Below are 18,414 nucleotides of genomic sequence, written 5' to 3'. Positions count from 1 at the left end.
TGAAATCAAGCCTAACATAAGTAATTTTGTGAGGCAATGGTGCTGTGTTCCTTTGAAATCAAGCCTAACAAGTTCAAAAGTAAAAATGTTGCTGTTTCCCAAAAATTAGTTGTTTATACTTTTTTTTCAGTTATAAAGATGGTATTTGCAAAAAGCTGTTAAAAGATTCCCCTGTAATGTGACTGGATGGGTCATATGTAGTTGACCAGTGAAGCACCACGGGAGGATGTGCCTCCATTTTTAAGTGGAGGTTTCCCCATTACATAACAATCAACTACCTCAGGCTTTACCACACCAAACAGGGAGGTGGAAGTTCTGCATTAGGAGCGCTATCCAGAGAAAGAATTTTTTTTTAAATGCTCTATGTCCAAATGCTGCGTACCCCCAAAGGGTTTCTAAGACAAAATATGACTGGTATGTGCAGCAAAATAGTGTATAGCTCTGAGTATGCCACACGTGTAAGGTGCCAGACTGCACTGAAATCTATCAAACCTCTTATGAGCAAAGACTCAAGACTTTAGCTGTTGCAGACCTCTTTGCTCCCTTGAAAATGGTCTTGCCACTCCAGCATTATTGATCATGAGAAAAATTAAATTGCTACTCTCACTTAAAACTGAACACTGACTTAAATCTTTCTAAGGACAAAATTTAAACTCTATTGTATAGGTACAGGAATCAATCATACCACCAGAAAATGCTGTTTTGATAGTTTCAACTAAAAAGTATAGCCAAAAGTGTTCACTTGCTGGTTTTGTTTGAAAAGGAGTAATCCCTTGCTAGTTGTCATACTAAAACCTAGGGGTGGTAAAACAAAAAAAAACCCCAAACCAAACCAACAAACAAAAAACCCAAACAAAACACAAAACAAACAAAATAAAAACACAAAACAAACAAACAAACAAAAGATAACCCAAAATGTAACAGTAACTCAGCATTTAACTGAGTTAGAACATGGAATTTTGAACATTTTTAAATCAAAACTGCCTAGAGCAGAATAAACTCACAGTTAAGGAAAAGCATTACTGCTTAAGAGTTCCTAAGGAGCTGCTTAATTTTTAACAAGAATTTAGAAGAGATGAACTTAAATATATGCTCATGTGTCAGGTTGTCAAGGTGATATACCTCAAGAAAATTCTGCATTATACCAGCTCTGCAAACTACTGCTCAATGCCACTGTAGTTCAGGTGTCAATACCCAGTAGCAGACTACTCCAAATCTATGTGCTGTCATATCCTATGATTCTTCGGCATTTCTACTATTTATCACAAATACTAAGTGCAGTAATCCATAAGTTTGCAAGAAATCACATGAATTGCTTTTATGGATTCTGATCAAGGCCCTAAAACTCAAAGTGTCAACCCAAAAAAACAACATGGCTCCCTGAGTCTTTGCCTGTGTTTACCCATATCAACTTAATTATCATAATGTTAAAGCTGTGTGATCAAGTTCATTGAAAATAAAAAGGCATGCCAAAAAGAACAAAATAAAATTGATGGACTCAAGTGGAAAACAGTAAAATAAACAAAATAAAGTGCTAGCTAGGAGTTAGGAAGATCACGCATTAAGATGAAAGATGAAACAGATGCAATACACAGCAAAGATCAAAGAGCTCCATCAATTCGTTCTGAGAGTCAAAATCCAGCTGAGCATGGGAGCCCTGTCCGCATAATAAGAAAGGTTGACTAAAACATAAGGATTAAACAGATGAGCTGTCTCCAGTGAATGTATGGCACAGGAAGCCCTGCTGAGCCACTTGTAAAGACACTTTGGAATTGTACACCTGCTACTCCACAGTGAAATCTACAGGAAGCCAGCCTGGAAGGGGAAAGAAACCCACTAATGGACTAAATAGCTATCTTTAAGAGGAAAAAAAAAGTCAATACAAGAAAACAGCAGCTAACAGATTTGCTCTTTTCCCTCTATTTCTTTTATTTACCAAATATTTCCATCACAAATGACTATAAATAAATTGTTATCACCATCCTTTCCCTTGAAATAAAAGAAGAAGCTTAGCATTTAGACTATGAACACAATCATCCACATATAGTGGTGTCAGTCTAGTATTCTCAGTGAAATTATTTGTCACACTATTACTGGTTTGGAAGCTCTTTTGGTATTCCAGCATTTACGTTAAATGGCCAAATCCCTAATAACTTCAGTGCTGTGGGAATAAGTGAAATGGTCACTAAAAGTTGTATTATTCCTAATACTGATGGCATTTAAACTAATGTTATATAAAAATCTTCATTTTTCTCATCTACTTAATAGATACTGATGGAGATATTTCAATCAAAATTTCTAGGTAATGATTAGTTTCTTTTCTCTTATCATCGGTAACAAGAAACAAAACTAGAAAAAAAAGTTGTTAATAACAGTATTATATTTAATTAATTCATTAATTCTTATATTAAAGAAAAATCCCTGTGACATGCATTTAGCCATAAACACAACCCTTTCAAAAGAAATAAAAATATAGGGCTAGCAGTCACTTCATTACTCAAAGAAGCCAAACTGCAAAGATTTTCAACACCACTGAAAGGAAGGATCAGATGGAGGAAGCCCTCACAATTAGGAAGCAAAGCCCATTGACCATATACATACCCACAAGTTTCTTAAGGCTTTGCTTTCTGCAAGATGTACACCTAATGTCAACTGCCTGCTACAGGTGGTTCTTTATTTATTTTTCAAATTAATGTTACTAACCTGCTTGTCCCACAAATGTTGTTTACAATCACATCTTTTATTCTTGTTTTACTTGACAGGACAATCTCCTCAAGGATCTGGGCAGAGCTGATCTATTTGATTTTCAGGTTATCTACTGCCTGCAGATACAAGCACTTTGATTGTTTACAATGCAGGAGTAATTGGTAACCGTTAAATAACTCCAGAGACTGATTTAAGAGTCCTTCGCTGACTGCATGAAAGTAGGTATTCATCCCACAGTCCCTAATCTGGCTAAATACTTAAAGATTTCACTACAAAAACAGGATATTAAAAAAATTAGCAAATGCAATGATAATTTAATCATCAATCACATTCAAGCGTTATATTCAGTTTTAATGATTTCAGATCAATTTATATTTCAAAGTGGAAATTAAAATAAGAAACATGCATGTTCTCTCATTACATTTCCAAAATTAGTTACAAATATGAATTTGCGTAGCAGAGTCTTAAGCAGAAATTCTACAGTGCTGCTTTCAGAATACCAAGCCAAAACGAGAACACTACAACAAAATTCAGCCAGTATTCCTATGAGGAATTTCATGAGTTGTTTCATTGGTAATACATTACTTCTGATTGCATATGTTCAAGCTGTGGATAATATTTAAAACAACTTTTCTAAGCATTTGCCTAGCGTTGTGCAGTCAAATAGAATTACTTTGCTATAAACAGATCGGGCTAATTTTCTGTTCCAGCAAAAAGTCACAGAGCGTATTTTAACTATTTTCTGATGCCATTTTACGGCTACTGAACTTTACTGCTTCACAAAATGGTGTGGAAGCACAACACTGTTATGAGCACACCGTTTATTGCCAGAACTCCTCTGAACTCAGTATTTTGTACCAGAAAACAGCAGTGAAGATATTATACAGTAATATCATCACTGAAGATATTATACAGTACCAGACAGCACCATTGTGGATGTAGTCTAAATCAGATGCTAAAGCACACTGCGAGAGGCCAGCCAGGTAGTACCACAGCGAGCTCACCATGCCCATGTCTACCACAGAGCCCACATTCACCATGCTTGAAGGAGCAAGGTTGAAGTATGCAGCAGGAAATGGGAGTATCCCTGATCATTCTCTGCTCCAAGGCTACTCTGGGGGGCTGCTACACCAAGACTTCTCCACTGCTTCCATATAAAAGTAATGTGGGTGCTTAAGGGCTGAACAGCAGCAGCTTCCCACAAATGCAGTTCCACCTGTTTAGAACCACAGGAGATGCTAGTGACAGAGCATCCACACCTGTGCAGCACTGTGGCTGCTCTAAGGAATCATAGGATCCTCATCAGCTCCACATAAGTCTAACTGCAACCCCTCAATCCCACTTGGACAGAGCTTTCTTTCCAAGAAGAAGGCCTAGGGGAAAGTGAGACTGCTCCTAAATCACTAACAATGTCAACTGCCTGAATTCTCGGGGCACAAATTTGCTTGTTAGCACACTGTAAAAAAGCCAAGAGGAAGCCTAATGTTTTACAATTTACAGCCAACAGTGAACGATACCAGGACTCCTGTAAATCTCAGGTGCATATCCTGAAAAAATAGCGTAAGATGTGTAAGCAGAGACTGAGCCAACTGCTCTTCTGAGTAACCTGGTGGACATACTATCACTGAAATTTTACCACCTGTGGGCAAACCACAGTACCTTCAGACCAAATCACAACTGTTTTCATAGAGACATTTCAAAGACTTGTCTCCTGAGAGAGAACTGCCACCTTGAAAAATTTCAACCTCTTTATCCAGATGTTTTGGTCCTACAGCTGTCATTTAAAAGGTCATAGACATTCTTTTTTATAATGAGGGCATCATTCTACTTTCTCCTGCTGGGACAGTTTTACATACACTCTTAAAATAAGTTTTACACTGAAAGTTTACAGTTGAAAATTTTAGAGAAGTATATGAACAGTTCGGAAGCTCATGATAAGTCAAATACAGAAACTGTCTCTATTGTTACTTTAACCACTAAGCTCCCATGCAAGTTTCACAGTGGGATGTAGGTACTCATTTATTTGTTTTGCTTTTTTATTTGAATACTATAACCCGAGCTCTATTGCTCTGCATTTTTTCCAACATATGTGTACACAGAATTAGCAGAAGGCAAACAATACATCGTTTCACTCTTTCAAGTAAACAAAAAAAAAAAAAACACACAAGAAAAATTCATTTTCAGCTTTATAGTTAACCTGGAATTTTAAGAAACAAAAAAACAACTGAAGTTTTTGTAAGTATGCTAAACAAGGCAAAAAGAATGCCCTCATACCTAATTCTGAAACACTTCATTGTGTCTGACCTCAAACCAGGCTTATGTTTGGCTCAACACTAAATAAGAACTGTGATTATTTATAACTTTTTTTATGGAGGAAGGTCTAAAATTTTCCAAGTCATACTGACATGTTACATGTACAGGAGCCACAGAATTAGTTTTGCATACTACTCTGGTTTATCTCTGTAAGCTAACTTTGCTGAATATCTCTTCCTAGACTAAAAATTTAGTTCTTCATATTTCTTGATGAGAAAATCATAAACTAAATGCAAAATCGAGTGTCATTTCAGGGACTATAATTATCAGTGTGATGGGTTTTTTTCTCTGTCCTACCTTCCAGTTTGCTTGAAAGTCTAACATCCATCATACTCTAACCTTAGTTTTTCAATTATACATCAATCAGGAAAATATATATTCTGAAGTAAAAAAAAAGTATTAAAATTGATATATGGTTGTTGAATGTGAGTTTTACAGTCATATCACACATAGAAAACCCTGTCTATAAGAAAGTGTCCATTAAGAGGTTTTGTTTTGTTTAATTATAAACAATATATAAAAGAAAATGAAAATTGTGTATGTTGTTTTACCCTGCATAAATTCCATTGTTATAATTTCTTTTGACACAATGTCATGAATAAACAAATTCTGTGGCAAATTCAAATATTCGAGTCTTATCTTGAAACCTCACTGTCTCTCCATCCAGCTTCATTTAAAGAGTGGATAAGGTGCAAGAGCAAGAGTAAAGGAGCTTGACCTGCAGTTTATATCTCCAGCAAGAGATAATGTGAGATGCAAATGAAAATGAACCAAAAAAGAACCTAAAGAAATAACTATACGAACCCCTACAATATTTCCTCAGTCTTCAGGTTCAGCTTCCACTGATCGAGATAGCACAGCATGATCACGCATATGTGATCATGCATACCTAAATGCATTGAAAAAATTATTGAAATCTTCTAGATTTCATAGTCAAAGCTCTTCAAATTGGATTACTAGTATTTCTGCAAGTAATTTCAGGCACCAGATGTTATAAATGCATTTAAATTTGCCTCACTGCAGCAATGATCATGCATTTACTGTAGTTTGCATCATATAAAAAATGCTTCAGCTTTATCAGCAACAGATAAAATAATTAATTTCTTTATTAATTCAATGATTTTTTTCCCCAATTTTTTATAAGCCCCAGGGTTCTCTCAGCAATATCAGCTCCTTCTCTGTTCCATAAAATTGTAATCAATCTCTATTATTGTCATGAAAATGGTATTTGTCACTTTGCTAAGAAAAAAATAATCAATACGTCTTGCAGGATAGAATAGGAATTTAATGCAGCGAATTGATGTCTGTTAGAGAAATTTAGCTTGCCAGCAGTTTGGGACAAGCTAATAGAAAACCAGAAAATTCACTGAAGGTTGACAGATGAATATACAGACATGTCACAAAAATTAATATTTGGGCACTTTGTATAGCCTGTCATTTCATATGCTGGAGAGAAAAGAGATTTAGACAAGCAAACCCCTAAGGAAATCCTTTTGGTTTTTAAAAGGTAAAAGCCAAAAGCATGTAAAAAATAAATCCTTCACTGTAATATTTTTATGTTTATATAACTTTCTGAAAAATAAGTATTTTGAAACAATCTATTTAGATATTTTGCTTCAGAGATGATACTGAATATGAAAACACTGCTGAGTGATAAAATAGTGCAAAGTCTCTGAGGCAATACTGAATTCCTGATCCTTCTGGAGACCACTGCATTGCAAAAACAAATCAGAGCATTGCTTCAAAAATTACCACATAAACTGCACAATAGTACTGCTCAGAAAACATGCTGTATTATGAATAAAAAAAAAAACAAACACCCAAGTAAGACTTTCATAATCAATGCCTAGAAAGAAATCCAGTCATACTTTTCAGGACGAATACAATACCCTCAAAAGAGCTGCTAGAATTATTTGAGTCTTATTAATAAAAAGTTACACTTTAGGAACGCAATCCTCCCTTCTGTCTACTGCCATCTGCAGAAGCTGTCAAAACACTCCACCTTCCAATTACACGCTTTCTGTCTTTTACTTGCTCTACGATAAGCCTATAATCTGTTTAATTCCCTTGTTTGGTTGGTTTAATAAACAATGCTTTTAAGTAGCAGGGCTTGATAAACCCAGCATCCAAAACAAACAAGCTGTAGTTATCCATCCCTCCAGGAGAGCATCAGCACCACTGACTGCAGAGACAACACGCTGGTCACAGCAGGAAGCAGCACAGGGCACCCAGCTTTGGACTTCTGTTGCAGCACTTTCCAAATTCCATTCTTCCCAAGAAATCCTCATAATTCTGGGTTGGACATAAATGGGACACCCTCTTCAGCAACCTGCCTGCAGTTCCCAGCAAGCTCTAAGAGCATGAATTTTAAAACCTCAGGTACCCACCAGACGAAGGAGAAGCAAACGTGCATAAATGCCTAAGAAGGCAACCAGCTGATTGCTTGTGGTGATATGTTCATGCTCTAATTTCAGAGACTGCAAGCAAGCCTGGCATATGAGCCTCGGTAAGAGGAACAGTTTTTTATCATGTACAAAATAGCATTCTTGGGCAAAAGAATGAGATGCTAAAGATGTCAGTAATTTTACATAGACAGACTCTCATTCAAACATAGGAGAACAGAAGTGCAAAATTTAACACCTTCTTGCCCATAAAACTGAAATAAGACCAGGCAATAGAGGTCTACAATAAGGAGGACATTGGGGAAAATCTGTGTCTCCTACTGTCTTCATCATTCTGTTATGGATTTAAAAGCACTCTTGTGAATTAAAAGTCTCCTGTGTGACTATTGCACTCCTTTCTGATGGCATCAGAAATTTAAGATAGGAAAGGAATAATTGTTAACACTATTGAGGTTCTCCAAAAATAGGGAACTTAATCTAATTTTGTCCTCATTTGTAAAAGAATTTGACCTTCAACCTGAAAATCAGGTCAAGTTTCCGCCACAGAAAAAATTAAGTTAAACCAGAAAAGGAAAATAAACTTCTATTGAGACATTATTACTCACAATTTTGCAAGTCTAGTGGAAGGTAAACAGCAACACTGAAAGAAGGTTTTGGATTCTTAAAAAAAAAAATAATAAAAAAGGGATATAATACTCCATAGGAATTCTGCAACACTAACATAGGATATCCCAAAAGCCAACTGTATGGGTTCCAGCTGCTATTGTACATTATAGGATCATGCAGCTGGTGGGAATGACAAGAAATCAGTGTTGCATGAAACTGTCGACATTTATACTTATGCTCTGCATGACTGCAAACATTTGTGATTCACCCTAGGAAAGGTAAAGGGTTATCACAGAAGATGACAGAGTGTTAGTAGAGCTAGTTCAAAATGGGAGATGTTCTGTTATACACCATCAAGTCTGATACGTCAGATTTGCACATGCGGTGAAAAAATAAATGCACATGTTATGCCCTGGAAGTTATATATGTATTTTTGTCAGAAGTGCAAAGCACAGTTTGATGTAAATGCAAGCCATTACAAAATTTATCAGCACTGTAAGCACTTGCAATATCATTGGCTCTACATTAATGTATACAGTGAATCTGTTTCATGATCAGTTGTGAAGATATAAGCATAAACTCAGTATTAAGCATGGATATTTTTGTAATCAGTATGGTGGACCCTGAGGGAAATAATCCCATTGATTTCTCCTTGGGCTTTCTAAGATAACTTGTACAAGACTGATGATAAATTCGAATAGGTTTGAAAGCTCAGTCCCACTGAGGAAAAGGGTAATAGGTATTTCCCAATTAAACTCTTTCAGATTAGCTTACTGACAAAGGGACATAAATTTGAACCCACAGCATACATTAAAATTAGATGAGTTTTTATTGAACATGGTAAATTTTCAGATTTTTTTCCTAATTTCACAGACATTTTTCAATCATTTCCATATGACCAGCCACAAATTCTGCTGTACTCATAGAATGGACTAACAAGTAACAGTGATGGTTAGGAAACACTTTCCATCTTTACTATTCTCCCCAGTCATCAAGAGAGAATTATGTTATGTAAACATTTCTAGCACTTGTTATTAATGCAAATACCATCTGTAGGAATTATGATCCACTTTAAAACCTTCTTCCTTATTCTCTAAACACAATCTTAATGTAATGTGTTTCCTCTGACATATGAAATATTTTCAGAGTCTATTGTCTTTTTCCAATAAGACTCAATAAAATTAAGATGCAAGGTCATGATCCTACATCCACTGAAGTTATAAAAAGAGTACACTGGCATAAACAATACAGGAAGAAAGGTTAAAAATAAAAATTAAATGCAGCCTGAACAGGGGACTTTCCATCTAGCATCTGGCCTCACTTACCACAAGTGCCAGTCATGACCATTAAATAGAAACAAATCAAATGCCTTACAAAATGCCTTCAGCTTCACTTCCTTTGCAACTCCAACGTTCATTAGCAACAGCAAATACATTTTGCTTCAGGTGGAAAAGAGTTTTTCAAAAATACCAAATAGGTATCATCTCGATTTTTCATTTTGCTATTGACCAAAAAAAGTGTTAACTACTGAATCATTACTAGTTGAGTTTGGATCTGGTTTCTAGTATGAAATAGAAGGCTTTATACCATACAACTTTTCTTCTGAATCACCTTGTTCCCCTACCTTCATATTTGCAAATGAACCAAACTGGTCAGCAAACAAGGGTTCATACAGTATTGAAGAAAAACTCATCACCAATATAAACAATCTTCTAATTTCTTCTCAAAATCTTACCTTCATTTCTAAAAATAACTATGATAGCCACTTTGCATAACATGCCCTTTAAAAACTAGATGATTTAGTTTTGAGAGAAATCTTTGGATGGATCCTCATTCAGGATTTATTTCTATTCTGGTTTTTGTGAGGGACATTACCTTAAACCTGCTTACATAATAACAGCAAAGAAAAGGTGATCACAAGTACCCACAGCTATGAGTGATTAAAGGCAGCAGTGATGACCTCTAGCAAAGAATAAGTTGTCCTAGTTCTGTTTTCCTTCCTGCTATGAAGTGTGCTAGCACTTCTCATTTGGTTAAGAGATATGAAGTCAAAAGGTCATGAAAGTTGTCTGTCTGCTGCATATTCTATGATGTACACCAGAATGTTACCCATTTTGATTTTTAAGGAAACTACCTGCACTGATTAGCTAGAAATGCAGGAAGGCATTTGTCAGCAGACAAAATGGGCTAGGCAACACTCCCATCTCCTCCCTAAGCTTCTCTTTTTGACTTCACATAAAACCTTCAAACGATCATTGCTGCCAAGTCCAGGCCTGCTTTTCACTGTGCTCTGTCCTGCTCTGCTCCCACCAGCCTCCACAGAGGTGAGCTGGAGACAACCACCACGACTGAACAAGAGGGACAAACTTCATAGGGCTCATCTGCTGCTGCCTTGTGTCCGTCCAGAGGGATCTGACAGTACGACCTCAGCTCCTCCTAGAGAACAGAGAGGTGGAGGAAGTGGCCACTGGTGGTTGGAGATAATACTTTGCACTTTGTCACCTCTCTCAGTTTCTGAAGAAAGTGATTTCAGATCTTAACTTAAACAACTCTAAACACAGGGATGCTAAATAAACCCACAACTTAGTAAACTTTGACAAAATATTATTGAGAGAATTATGAAGGTTCTTTTGGTGTTGTAAGCTGCTACAAGCCATTTAGTCAACTGAAATACGTGAAAAATACACCATATCCTTTAATTGCAGATTCACATTAATTAAAAAAGTAGTTCTGTAGAGGTACAATTAGTAATTAAAATATTTTAAAATAGCTACAAAATTTAGCACCTGTAGACTTAGTCCTTAGAGGCCATAATTAAAATTCAATTGTGCACACTTTCCAAATTTTTCAACCTAAATCTTTTGCAAAGTTAAATTTGAAAAAGCTGCAATTAAACCAGGTTATCAATGAACTTTAATCTACGTACCTTGGGATTTTTTTTTTTTATCTATATGTAACATACACATGCAAGCTACCTGAAGTCAGGTCAAAAAGGATTAAATGAAACCTCTATTGATGACTTCCATTGATTTTTATAAGTCTGTAGGATAAGGGAGAATGGATTCAAGAGTCAAAAATTAAAGTTAACTGAGTATTTAGCCTGAAGGCCAACAACTTTGGTGGCCATCTACCACAGTGGCTGGTGGTGTCTGACACACTGTGCAGCTGCAGCGGCTGGACTACCTACTGTGTACATAAAAGAAGCTGATATATGAGGAAAAACCTTAATATCTAGGGATGCTGACACAGATTTTACTAAGCAAATCCTCCAACAAGTCAGTTGCAGAACCTGTAGTAGCTCAAGGTTGGTTTATTCTACACTTGGACAACTGTACCACTCTAACAGAGGTGTTTGGGATACTATGAATGTTACCCTGGTGTAAACTGAAGTTTGAGTTAACCTAGGATGGAAAGTTATAGTTCATACAAGATTTAATTTTTAATGATAGTACTCGCCTTCAGATCATCAGGAATGCACAGTAGCAAAGAGCAATCTAATCCTAAAATGACCAAAATACTTTGCCATGGAATTAAGGCTGACTTTATATCAGAAATAAAAATATATACATAGGTTTTAATTGACTACTATTTAGTCCAGAACCATAGACCTAAGATGTTCAGAAAAAAAGCAAGACAAACAAAGATCTGTGAGCAGGTTAAATGGGGAAATATGCAATTAAGATGCCCCCAAAACTTTAACATTTTATCTATTTTAAAGAAAAAGAAAATATATGGAAAAGGAGAAATGAATTCGCTATTCATTTCTTCACATCACGAATACTGAATTTTTTTAAACAAAATCATATTACAGGGCATTTTGATTTGACAGAATCATGACAGTTTAGATGCTGTAATTGTAAACTCCTGTATTCTGCTTAGTACACTTTTTGAAAGTAGAACTTTAAACATATGAATGTTCATATGTTTAAATTCCCAACTTGAATTTCACATTAAAAAGTTGCCTGTTCTACTCTATGATGGCATCAGTTTACTAGAAAATATTAAAATGATGTCATGAAACACCATGAATAGAAATCTTCTCTATAACTTTCAAACTGAATTAAAATTCTAGTGAAGCAGATAAATATAATATTCAATCACAGCATTAACTTCCTTCATCATTCTGAACACTGGTAAAGCTATCCATTTCTGTATGGACTTATTCAATTTGAAGAGCAGAAGGATGCTCAAAGCTTATATATAGTGTGTTAGAATGGAGTTCTGTACTTACACTATACTTACCTTGTGATTCAGTTCTTAAATCTATTACCCTACTAAATGTGACATGATATGATTGCTTCTTCTTCTGAGAGGAATAAACATGAACACAGTATCAAAAACCTGCAGTCTCTTAGGTATTCTGAAAAAGCCTACCAATCTGTGCCTCAAACATCACTCCTATGTTTCTTTCCTAGCTGCAAAGTAGGCAAAATAGGTTTAATTCACAGTTTGATTCCTCGCTACTTGCAAGAAGCCCACATTAGGACTTTTGCTTTTGTTTTGCTAGTAACAGCATGAGGTAACAGATGAGGTGGTTGTCAGAAGCTCATGGGCTGTTCTCAGTGAGGCTCTGTTCTAACTGGGTAAAGGGGAGAAAAAGATAGAGAAAATAGTAGAGACCAATTAGGCAACACAGCCTGTCACAGTAACCCAGCAATGGGAATCAAGAAGCTGCCTTGTCGCACACCAAGTCACAGAAAGAGCAGGTGAAAAAAATGTATATTTGTGCAAAGTAAAGTAAAACCTAAGTGGCATTTCTCACATAAAGAAAATAGAGGTAAGGAAACTTTTTTTGTATGTTGTTAAAAAAACAAACCAACAAACAAACATATAAAAAGAGAAGTGCTAACTACGAAGTTGGGATCTGATTAAGACCCTGAAACTGTGATACTGACACTGTGGGGAATATGAAAAAGACAACTAAGAAAACAGGGTATTTGGAAAAGTATCAGTGCCGAGGACAGCACTGATGTATTTGTCTAAATTTTCTACGCAGTGATCTTATCACCTTTCTCAATCTGCCAAAATAAGCTGAAAAAGGAGTACTCTCAATGTGAAAAGTGGCAGCAAAATACTGCACATAAGGCCTTCTCACAAACAACTACAGTAGCAAAGAAAGACATTTTAAGATTGGGAAAATTATGACAGGAGGTAGTGGTTGGGAAACAATCAGAAAAAAACCCCAAAACATAACAGTTTGTGTGAGTCTACCAGAGAAACAGTTTTGAAAAGGAAGAGGGAAAAATCCAAATTCCCCTTTGAACCAATGCTCCAGGTCCAGCAACCTAGTGAATCTAGGCTGAAGACATACTCAGGTATTTAAGAACTTTTCAAGGGGAGACTTTACTTCTGTATGTAACATTCACTCAGGCAAATAATAAAATGAGGCAAATACGCTTGATTTCTTTTTTTATTTCACCGGTAGTAAATACTTTCATTTAAAGAACTAACTTCCATGAAACAGTTCTTGGAGCAGGAGTAATTAATTTCAAAGAGAAAAAACATACACTTCTTTTCCATGCCAAATCAGATCAAATGTTGCCTTTCTCTGAAAAGTTATTAGAACTTACTGGACTTAAAACATTCTACCTTGATCACTTTACAAAGCCAGTCATAATCCTGCTTTGACTGCATGAAACAACAGTTTATTGTTGTTACAGTGCATATAGCAATGGCACATGACTGAAAAGGCACAATGCTGTTCTTCTGCTATTTGTCTGGTTTTGATCTGCAAATTAACACTGTGGAAGGGCGATAAAAGCTGAACTTAAGCTCATTTCTGAAGAAGCTATAAAAATAGAATATAAATGTAGAACACACAAATATCAGTTATAAATAAAACCCTCCTTAAAATGCTCCCTCTATATATTCCCCTGCCTACATATTCCCTATTCCCCACAGTGACATTCTCCATTTCCAATTCCACTCAATAGAAATAATTTGCATAGAGACTGACTTTGAGGTCTTCCAGATTTAGCATACGATAGTAAAACAGATTCCAAGTATTTTGACTCATTCAAGCATCAATAACAGTTGCAGGTGATGGGTGAAGGAAAATTATAACAAAGATGGGGGAAAAAAAATCAACTCCAGACACTTGAAGTTGTTGTTCAAGTATGCTAAATACATAATGATACTAATTGGTTTTGTACGGTTTCAAAGGCTTTGCTTTATTTGGTACTTTGGTGATTAAAAATGAGCCTTTTAGGGCCCTAAATGGTTTGAAAAATATGCTATACTATTTCACAAAATACAGACTGCAGCAGTAAAAAGAAAAAGAGCATCTTATATCATGGTTGTCTCTAAAATGAATTTAAACATCAAATAGATGCAAAAAACCATACACATACATATTTAAACTAGTCTTTCAAAATATCAGGACATCTGTCTTGTAGGAGTTATTGCTCTTGGTGAAAATACTCACAGCAGAACAGGGACTTCTGATAATTAGTTGAGTCAAAACAGGCCTACTTATTACAAACAACAGAAACTAAGATTATTTCTTACTTCTGCCTTCTATATTCTGCTTATTTTTTTATTTTTTTTTTGTTCTCAAACAACAAGGCATTCCCATGGTGGTACCCTGAAAAGCTGAAATCTCTCCTGTGACTTTCAATCATATTATCCCAAGCACATTAATAATAATATTTCTGACTCAAAGATTTACCTTAGTTAAGTATAGAAATGCAGAAGTGGTATCTCTCATGATTATTATAAAACTAAAAGACAAAAGCAGGCTACAAGTATGCAACAGAAGTGCTACTACCCATGATTAACCTAGTAGAAATTAGTATTCTCACATGGTGCTTCATTGCGCACTTGCAAGAAATAATACCAAATAATTCAATAAAGCGGTAATTAAAAACCTGTCTCAATTCTCCTGATACTGTGGCAATCATGCTCCCACAACCTCAACAGCTGAGCACGGGAGCACTCAGCTGCCTGCACTGCACTGCAAAGAAACAATCCACCCACCACTGACTCCTGTTGTTTCATAGGGGATCCAATTACTGATATCGTTCTGACACTAGAGATTAGCTGATTGCCAGTTCAGTGTGCTTACAAAATCTTATGTGTCACAGGAGGCCCTTTACTTGTTTCTGTAAGACAAACAGTGGGTTTTTTTAAATCTATTAAAAACCCACTAGAATATATTCTCTCTCATGTGTAGCACTTCAGCCCCATCCTGTTGGACTCAAAGCAAATTCCCCCTTTAAAATTGTCGTAGAACTACAGTGTTGTGACAGTAGCAGCAAAAATACAGTTTTAATTGTTCTTTTCAAAGAAGAGACTGAAGAGAAGCAGAAGCCATATATGCCACTATTTTAGCTCTCAGTAAGATCATGGATCTTTTTGAAGTCCAAGATCACAATTAAAATTTTTCCTAATTAAAAAATGTTGATAGAACTTTGCACTGGTCTTTTTCCAAATCTAACACATTGGAACAAGTACTTGAGAAAAACAATAATTTGATTTTTGTTAGAAAGTGCTTTTCTAATCTCCAATACTGTAAATAAAATTCATTAGGACTGTATAATATCAGTCAGTTAAATTCTATTATTATTCAGTGAAAATACATCCCTGGGGCTCCAATACTATTTGTCCGTTCCTGCTGTTGAACTGAAACAAAAAGAAGAAATGGAAAGGCAAACTACAAGTCAAGCAAATTAGTATTTAACCATGAAAGGTCAGATACTAAGAAAAATAGGGAAGAAAGACAATGATGAGCAAGAAATACTTCTATTTTCTCACCACCAAGACTAGTATTCTTACAGGCAGACATTCTAATGACTCTGCTGATTATTCAAGCGCCTAGACTGTACCTACATGTGAGATACCAAGAATACCCTCTTTAATGCTTCAATGGACTTTACCATCCATTCTAGAAAACAATGTCTTCATTAGCTGCGACCAGACACATTATATTACTTTGAATATCATAGGATTTTACTGTAAATAACACCTTCCCTAGAGATCAGAAGTTTATATTGATGTGGCAAATTACGTAATGCTGCGTAGACTCAGAATAAAAGAGACTTTATTTGTTTATGCTCCTATATTCAAAAAACCCAGAAGGGCATTTTGCAAACCCCTGTTCAATTAATTTCCAAAAATCTTCCTTAAATAAAAATGGAAGTTAAGCCATAAATTTCTGGCATACGATTTTACTCAACGACAATATGCAAACTTTATTTCAAAGTATTAGAAAAATACCTCATTCACAACATATGAACAAAGAACACTGCCAAATAACACAAAACCAGAGTTTAGATAGTATTAAATAGACATGCTGCATTTTCTTTTAACACTCTCCTCAGGAAAAGAAAGTTGTGGAAACTTGTTGATCAAAAGTATATTTAAGTTTTATCTTATACTCGGACAAGAGTAAAATAAGACATACAATCATAAAACAGATTAGGGTAAAGAAGCCACTGCAGTTCAAAATTTTTAACCTTACTGCATCCCAAGCACAGTATAAAAATGGAGCTGGCCTAGGCAGGGTGGGTGGGCATGCCACAAACTGTCTTCAGCACCCCGCTGCTCCCAACAAGGATCATTAACCTGCCTCTGACAGAATTTTGCCTAACTCATTCCCAGAGTCACCAACAGGGATGCTGCAGCATCTCTAATCAATCAGCTGCTGTCCTTCACTAACCTTACATTTATAATGGTTTCCCTAATGTCTAATTTAAATCTCCCTCACTAGCATTAAAAAGCATTATTATTCTTTTCCTGTACCCCACAGACAAAGAGGACAGTTTATTACTTTCCTCTTCACATCAACCTCTCATGTATTTGAATCTCAAATCTTTTTTTCAACAGACTAATTCTTTAAAATTGTGGGTTTGAGTAAAGTTTTCTAGGATGATGGTCCTCCTGGCTGATCTTACTTCAGTCTTGCATGAAAGTCATGGATCATCTAAAGTATAATAAGGAACTACAAACACACTGTGAACTTCCACAGAGCTATCCTCTCCACTGCCAACATACACAAATGGTACTTGCTTACTGCACTTAACACTTGCTGAGTGCTGCTGTTCTTCAACTAAAAACGTCCCTCGGCACTTTTTTCTAATAAAACTACTGAATGGGCAATAAAGACAAACATCTGTCTAATTTAAAATCATTTGAACCAAAAAAAGCCCAAACCTCAAATCTCATTAATTTAAATTTTGCACTCTATTTTGCGGTATGACTTACCCTTGCACCATTACATCACCTATCCAAGGCATAATGTTCCTAAAAGGTATTATTTCATTAACTAAGTACTTAGTAGGTTGACAGACATTTCACATACACCCATTCTGAGTTGCTATGCAAAATCAGGGGCACAAAACTAAACATTATGTGTTCATAGACCCAAAAAAAAAGGTAAATCCACTAAACAAGAAATAAATGCAATATATTATGAAGATAACTAGTTCCTTTTCAAAGAGGTGACTATAAGTGAGCTATAAACAACAGGGGTGTTCTAGATTGGAGGGATTCTCTTGCTTCTCTTATCTCACACAGGTTAGGTGTCATTGTTCCCCTGGCTCTTGCTAAACATTACCAGGTAAACTTGATAGCCAGTGTTCCTAAGGCAGGGCTGCTGGAGCATTGAATCTAAATCACCAAAATAAAAGTGATTACACATTAATCATAGGTGAGTCCTTAGTGTTAATTTTGAACTACATTTTTTAATTATGTCATCCATCATTAAATGAAACACTGAGACTCTGACTGCGTACCCTTCACCTGTGTGATTAGCAACAGTGGGTTTTTTTCCTCACTGAAGCAATACTACTCTATTTTGATACTTCTCCCAAGTATTTTACCATACCATATTGCCATCACTGTGACATTAGCAGAGCACAAGTACTCTTACTAGTCAAAGGTACCCAGGAAGCCTTAGCAGATGTACCACAAAATAGAAATGTACGTATGAGACAACACATTCCAAGTAGGTTTGCCATTCTGTGGCACTAAACATTTCCAACCACTTATCAACTGTAGAGTTGCTATTTGCATTTTGTACTCTATACATGAAAGCCTTACAGCTGCCTGTGGCAACAAAGGAAATGCAAAACTTGTTGGAAGAAAATAAATAAAATAAAACCATTTCCTACGGGACAATTCAAAGTCTCACCTCATCATCCTGAGACATCAGGGATTCTGTATTGCCTCTGTTTTTTATTAATAATGCAGCAACAGTCTTTCAACCACTCTTTCAGAAGACGAGCTTTTCCTTCTGAGGCAATATGAGTCATGTGATTACCTCTCTCATCTGGAGTCAAAGGCTAAAAACTGATGGAGGTTCTCACTATCAACTATCCTATAATTTGGCACCCAGAGAAGCAGTAATAAATGAGTGTTTATCTACTCAATGGGGAATTTAATTTCACTC

Source organism: Manacus candei, unplaced genomic scaffold (assembly GCF_025592945.1).
Source record: "Manacus candei isolate 608988 ecotype Guabito, Panama unplaced genomic scaffold, ASM2559294v1 h1tg000018l, whole genome shotgun sequence".
NCBI classification, from domain to species: domain Eukaryota; kingdom Metazoa; phylum Chordata; class Aves; order Passeriformes; family Pipridae; genus Manacus; species Manacus candei.
The sequence above is the reverse complement of the archived record's forward strand: the minus strand, read 5'-3'. Positions refer to the sequence as shown.